The sequence below is a fragment of the Otolemur garnettii genome, unplaced genomic scaffold, assembly GCF_000181295.1.
Source record: "Otolemur garnettii isolate 467f Iridium unplaced genomic scaffold, OtoGar3 scaffold00069, whole genome shotgun sequence".
NCBI lineage: Eukaryota > Metazoa > Chordata > Mammalia > Primates > Galagidae > Otolemur > Otolemur garnettii.
In genome coordinates, this window is record NW_003852464.1 from 1,056,698 (window position 1) to 1,063,556 (window position 6,859).

The following is a 6,859-nucleotide window of genomic DNA, read 5'->3' on the forward strand; positions in this document are numbered from 1 at the left end:
CTATTTATGCAGCGAAACCGAATTTGAGGGAGACAGTATCTACCTGCGGGTACCAGAAGAGGCCCAACAGCACACAGAGAAGGAAACTGCACTCAGTACACAGTAAGGAAAATGTTTCATTCGACCAGAAGAAAGACTCACCCACAGTTATGGAAACTGAGGCACAGAATGGGTCAGTCGCTTCTCCAGCAAGTGGAGAGGCTGGGATTCAAACTCACAGAATCAGGATCCAGGTGGTACTATGATTACTTGAATCCTTCTCCATCTGTAATCATGCCTGTCCTCCTTTTCTTAAGAGCCCATTTCTGTCTTCTCTCTTTTCCTTGTGATCAAACTTGTGGGAGGATTTTCAGCTTTCAGCTTTATTATAGCTGCTGGTAGTTCTCCATCCAAAGGACCAGGTTTCATTGTATTGATCAAGACTGTTTTAAACTTTGTTTTACGTTTGCAGCTTATTCTGCATTCCAATAACTTATGTTTGTAAATAGTAACGCCTCTCTTTGCCCCTTTCTTTGTGTTTTTTTTGTTTTGTTTTTTGATTCCTTGAACTGAATACTTAGATACTTTAACCTAATAAACACATCCAAGACCTCCGAATACAACCAAAGCAGCATCTTAAAGATTTTACACAGAAGGCTGTCATCAGTGTTAATCCTGAAAGAATGTAAATTTGGGTTTTAATTTCTGCTTTTATGCAAAAGTTACTTAAAAGAGCTCTTTAAAATTTCCAAGTAGTTATTTGAGGTGGTGTGCTCTGATTATCTTTTGTTGTAAGTTTCTAATGCCACTGGATTGTATAATAATTTCCACTTTTGGAGTTTCCCAAGAGTATCTGTGTGACCTCTATTTTATTTTTTATTTTTTATTTTTATTTTTATTTTTTTTTAGACGGAGCCTCAAGCTATCCCCCTGGGTAGAGTGCCATGGCGTCACAGCTCACAGCAACCTCCAACTCCTGGGCTCAAGCAAGTCTCCTGCCTCAGCCTCCCAAGTAGCTGAGACTACAGGCGCCCACCACAATGCCTGGCCATTTTTTTTGTTTGTTTGCAGCCATCATTGTTGTTTGGCAGGACCAAGCTGGGGATTCGAACCCGCCACCTTAGGTGTATGTGGCTGGCGCCTTAGCCACTTGAGCCACAGGCGCCGAGCCGTGACCTCTATTTTAAAATCCTTTATAAATTCTTAAAAGTATACATTCTCAGTTGTAAAAAAGTTCTTTACAGAGCTGTTTGCTTCAGGTTATTAACAGTGAAATTCTAGTCACTACTTCCATATAGAAATATCGTCATTTTCTCAACAAACATCGATTAGTCCTTCTCACTAAATCTATGGATTAGTAAGTCTCTGGATACTTTCTAACAATTTTTGCTTTACATATTTTGAAATGATGTTGTCAAGTGCTGTCCTCCAGTTTGGGTAGTTTTTTACATTTATTTACCTGAAATAAGTTATTTCTAGTGTCTCGTTTAGTGTTTTACTTCTTTAATTTCATCTAAACTTAATACTGAGACACTGTTTTCTTTTGAGGAGAAGAGACTGGGGAAAAGTAGCCAGCGTTTGCTTGACTTATCTTCCCCTATCACCTTATGCTTAAATTTCCTTTGTAATGTGAATCCTACAAGCATCATACAGTTTTTATTGGTTTGGTTTTCATGACAATCCAGAAGTTTCTGCATGGTAAATATAACCCAGGTATATTTGTTGTGATTAATGATACATTTGGACATATTCTTGCTACCTTATTTCACTTTTTTTTTCCTTTTTTGCCTTTTGTTGAATTTATAATGCTTTTTGTTACTTTTTCCTCTCCAGTCATTTGGAACACATGCATACTATTTAGATTCCTTTACCACTTTCCTTCTAATTATTGATATACATTTAAACATATTTAGAAACTCGACATCTAGAATTATTCTCTCTGTGGGCTTATTCTGGTACTTCGTTAGATTATGTCAACTTCTTCCCATACGGCAATGGTTCCCAGTCTCTTCCCTTTTATGGAGCAGTAATATCTCTGAAAAATAAATCATGAACCTATGTGAGTATCAAATTTCATTCTGTGGCTAAAGGATATAAAAAAATCCTGCTTCTTACCTGCCCTCCACCATTGCCACAATTCATAACAGATAGGATGTTTTAATGCCAACACATTACAGAGGGTATGATCTCAAAATAAATGATAATTTGAAAAGTTTATGTAAATACTTTATGTACTTAGTTTTGTGAAAAATGCTGCCCCTTGACTTTTGTCATTTCACTGTGTATCTATGAAAACTCCAAGGCGGCACCTGTGGCTCAAAGGAGTAGGGCACCAGCCCCATATACCAGAGGTGGTGGGTTCAAATCCAGCCCCAGCCAAAAACTGCAAAAAAAAAAAAAAAAAAAACAACTCCATCATGGCCTGATTCTGAGTTGAAGGCTGGCTTTGGGGTGTCACTGGCTTGCCACCAATTTTTTCAGCCTTACTTTTCCCTTCCTACATCCCATTGTTTCCTGAAGATTTGAAAGCCTCTACCTCCCTTTTCTGCATTTTTTTCCTTTCTCCCACCCTTCCTTTAAATCTTTTTTGCCTCTCTATATTTGCAAATTGTGTTTACCTCTTCTTGAAATGCTTTTTCCCCCTGCTCTCATGGACAGAAATCACAATGTATGTGAGGAATAGATTTTCGAAGAATTTACATAATTCAAAACTAACATGATTGAAGATTAATTTTCTCAGAAACCTGACAAAAGTATTTCTGATGGTGGATATTTCTGTTTACCCACTCGGGTGGTAGTGGTGTAAACACTGCCTACAATTCACTTCACATAACAGCGCTGAAGATAGGCGGGTCCTGATGAATTAAACGGTGTTTTGGAAATTGCATGATTTTGAATTTTGTGCATAATGCAGGCTTTATTAATATTTTTATACTGATATGCTTTCAAAATTAATTCAATGTTGCATAATAAGCAGTTGCCCCTTCTCTGATTTCTCATTAGCACCTGATTATGTTTGTGATAATAATGCCTCTAGTTGTAGGGGAAACCTTCACTCATTTCTCTCTAAAAAAAGAGCTGCAGTTGTGATTGAGTCTCTACTCTTTCCTCTACCGAGCAAAGGGAATGTTTAACTAGTAAGCGTGTACTGCCTTAAAGGAATAGGGGCCCAATGTCCACTTTTAATGGGACAGCCCTGATTGACTGCATTAACCACCAGTGGTCAGCCCAGGTCAGAACTCAGTGGTGGCAGGGCCCCTGGCAAGTTTTTAAGGGTGGGCTCTTCTATCTGTATAACCTGGGGTACCTTAAGCCTTTTGAGTCCCACTTTCCTTACTTATAAAATAGAGTACTAAATCCTAGCTGTCAGTTTAGTGTGACTGCCGAGTGAGACAGTAAACAGAAAAATAAGTGGTTGGCTATTATTAAATACATACATGAGACCGAATTTCAGGAAACCTCACTGCTTTGGTAAAAGAATTCAACATCATGTAGATAAAATACCTCAATAATATCAGCCCTTCCTATGCTTTTTGTCAACTTCTGGTCTTCCTGTTGACGAGAGTCTGTAATTGGAGCGCCATCATGAGAAATCAAAATGACTTTATAGATTTGAGTTTTTAACAAAATCTATAATTTCATGGTTTTTAAAAAATTGACGTCCATGGTCTTTCTGGAATCAATATGCTGCACTGACAGAGACACGTGATGAAAAATGAACAGTAGCTTTTTTAGGATCAATAGGAAATGTCTTGATTGTCACTAAGGCAATGAGTACATCTGGATTAACTCCTGAGAGTTGAGAAAAGATATCAGCAAAATCCCGGCTTGCCCGACACTTGGTCATTCCTCGAGGCCAGATCTCTTGCCACCTCGGAGTAAGGTAGGGCAAAATTTAAGAGAACGTTATTTTCAAGTCAGTTAGAAATGAATTCAGGCCCCGGTTTCATTGTATTTTGGCTCTATGATCTAGAGTGATTTATTCAGCCTCATGTGCCATAGATCAACGCTACAGTTTGACCAGGTCCCACAAAAGCCATATGTTAGAAACTTAATCTCAAATTCAACAATGTTGGAGGGTTAAACCTAATTGAGAGGTGATCGGCCCATAAAGGCACCATCTTTACAAATGGATCAATGTTACTATCATGGGAGTGGGTTCATTATAGCTGGACTGGGCTTGTTGTAAATGAGGACAAGTTCATCCTCTTTTCCCTCCTGCCATGGGATGATACAGCAAGAAGAACCTCTCTAGGCGCCAGCCTCTGGATCATGGTCTTCTCAGCCTCCAGACTCATAAACCAATAAATTTCTGTTCATTATAAATTATCCAGCCTCAGATATTCTGTTCCAGCAGCATAGAACAGACTGAGATGGGCAGGTTTCCCAGGAAAACAGACTCTCGGGTGAAGACTGCACAGAGGCGGCTCCTTGGAGATGGCTGCCCGAAACAGCACCTTTGGAGTAGGAAAGCGCAGAGGACTGGGCATGGGGTATGCTGTGTCACCATGCAGTCAGTCACAGGAGAGGCTTCCGCCAGTTCCCCAGGGGGGTCTGGAGCCAGGATGACCTTCAGAGTTGTCTGTAATTGTGGCAAAGGTTTGGTTCTTTGTAGCCCCATGTACTAGTCATCAGCTGCAGGCTGCCCCTTAGGTGACATGAGGCAGAGCCCTTTAGCTGACCACAACTCATAGAAGCCAGCAGGTGCCCACAGCTGGACACTTCAGTGCCTAAAAAGGGATCTGGATGGTGCAAGGCGGCCTCTGCTGTGATGTGTAAAAGCAGTTTGTTAAACTGCAAATTCCAGAGGAGTGACCATCTTCCCTGCTATTTATTTGGTTCTGATTCCTAAGGTCTAGAACAGTTTCCACCATAAAGTATGTGCTTTCTTAATACTGGCTGAATGAAGAGAAGATACTTAATAAACATTAGTGACTACTGTGATGAAAAGCCTTCCTAGTTATGCCCACATGGAAGGTGTCTGTGTACCTTCCTACAGTGGGCCTGTCATGCCCACTGCCTCATTCTACCCTCCTATCCCACCATTTATTTAATTAATAATATCCCGTGCCATTCTGAAGCACACAAGAGCAACTTGTATCTTGTTGGCTAATATCTGTCACTCTTCGGCTGAAAGACAGAAAGGGTGTCATAAGCTGAATTGTGTCCTCCATCCCCTAAAATTCATATGTTGAAGCCCTAACCCCTGACAGCTCCAAATGTGACTGTATTTGGGGATAGGGCCTTCAAGGAGGTGATTAAGTTGAAGTAAGTTCATTAGGGTGAGCCCTAATCCAGTCTTACTGTTTTCCACATAAGGACACGAGGTTCTGGCACCTCGTGCCAGAAAACAGCAGGGATGAGCACACAGAGGGTAGGGCTCATGGGAATCCCACAGGGAGGCGGCCGTCAGCAAGCCCAGGAGAGAGGCCTCAGAAGAAACCCAATATGGCAGCACCTTCATCGGGGACTTTTAGCCTCCAGAACTGTGTGAAATAAATTTCTGTCTCTGAAGCCTCTCAGTCTGCAGTATTTTGTTATGCAGCCCTGTATTTCCCAGACATTGTTAGAACCAAGAAATCCTTACTAGTTAATGTTTCAGTTCCAATTTTAAATCTTTCTTTTCTGACAAAATGACACTCATCTTTAAGACTCAACCCTGTAAGTGCAGAGTACTCTCCTACAATATTTGTTTTGTTTTGAAACAGGGTCTCACTCAGTCACCCTACCTAGAGTGCAGTGGTATCATGATAGCTCCCTGCAACCCCAAACTCCTGGGGTCAAGCCATCCTCCTGCCTCAGCCTCCTGACTACAGATGCAGGCCTCTACACCAGCTGATGTTTCTATTTTTTGTAGCATTAGGGTTTTGCTCTTGCTTAGGCTGGTCTAGAATTGTGACCTCAAATGATGCTCTTACCCTAGGCCTCCCAAAGTGCTGGAATTATAGGCATGAAATGGGCAGTAGTGTTTGGGATTTTCTAAAATAAGACCTAAAACCAGAGCAAACACCAATTCACATGTTTTCCCCCAAACATTTTTCTGATCAAATCTCCCCTTCTCTTTTTAGCCTATCACCAGAAGGACATTTTTCCTTATTCCTTAATCCAACGTTCCTTATAAAAGTAAATGAATGGAATAGATCAAGCTTCTGAACGTCTTGAGAAGCAATGATAGAGTTCAGCTTCAGCAGAAAACAGCTCATAGAAAAACCTCATGAGCCCCACGTGGTATATTTTGTCCTACAATGTGACCTGCCTTCCTCCAAAATCCCCCAGGGTTCCAGCCCACCCCCAGGGGCTGCTGCTTCCCACAGACCTTCTGATGCTCATTTTTCCAGCAGAAGAGTTAAAACACAGCAACGGTGAGCATTGCCCTTTACTGAGGGTCTCAGTGTCTTGTCCTGTGCTGTTTTGCTTTGTTCTTTCTGTTTTACTTTCCTGGTCATCGATGCTGACCAAGTCTTAGGAGCTAAAAATCTCCCCAACTCCTCCCCTCTTCGAAGTCAAGAAAATTAATAGAACAGTCACGTGCGGGAATACTCCATTAGGGGGAGGAAAACTCAGTGCAAACACATCATCTGGAGGGGCTCGCAAGTGGGCCAGCAAGGGGTCAAAGCAACACAAAACCAAACAATAAGGTCACGTTCTAAAATATTTGTATTCCACCTACTGCAATGAAGGCTAAAGTGTGCCCTCATTAAATTGCTAAACATTTAATACCTGCAATGAGCTTAAGGAAAGGAGCCCATTGTTTCATTGTAGCGTTCAGCTTTACAGAAGTTGTTCCTTTAACCCAGCTTTACCAATCCCACTGATTTGAGGCATGACAAAAGTCTCTGTTTAGATAGGACAGTGGTTAGCTAAATCTTTAAAAGAGGAC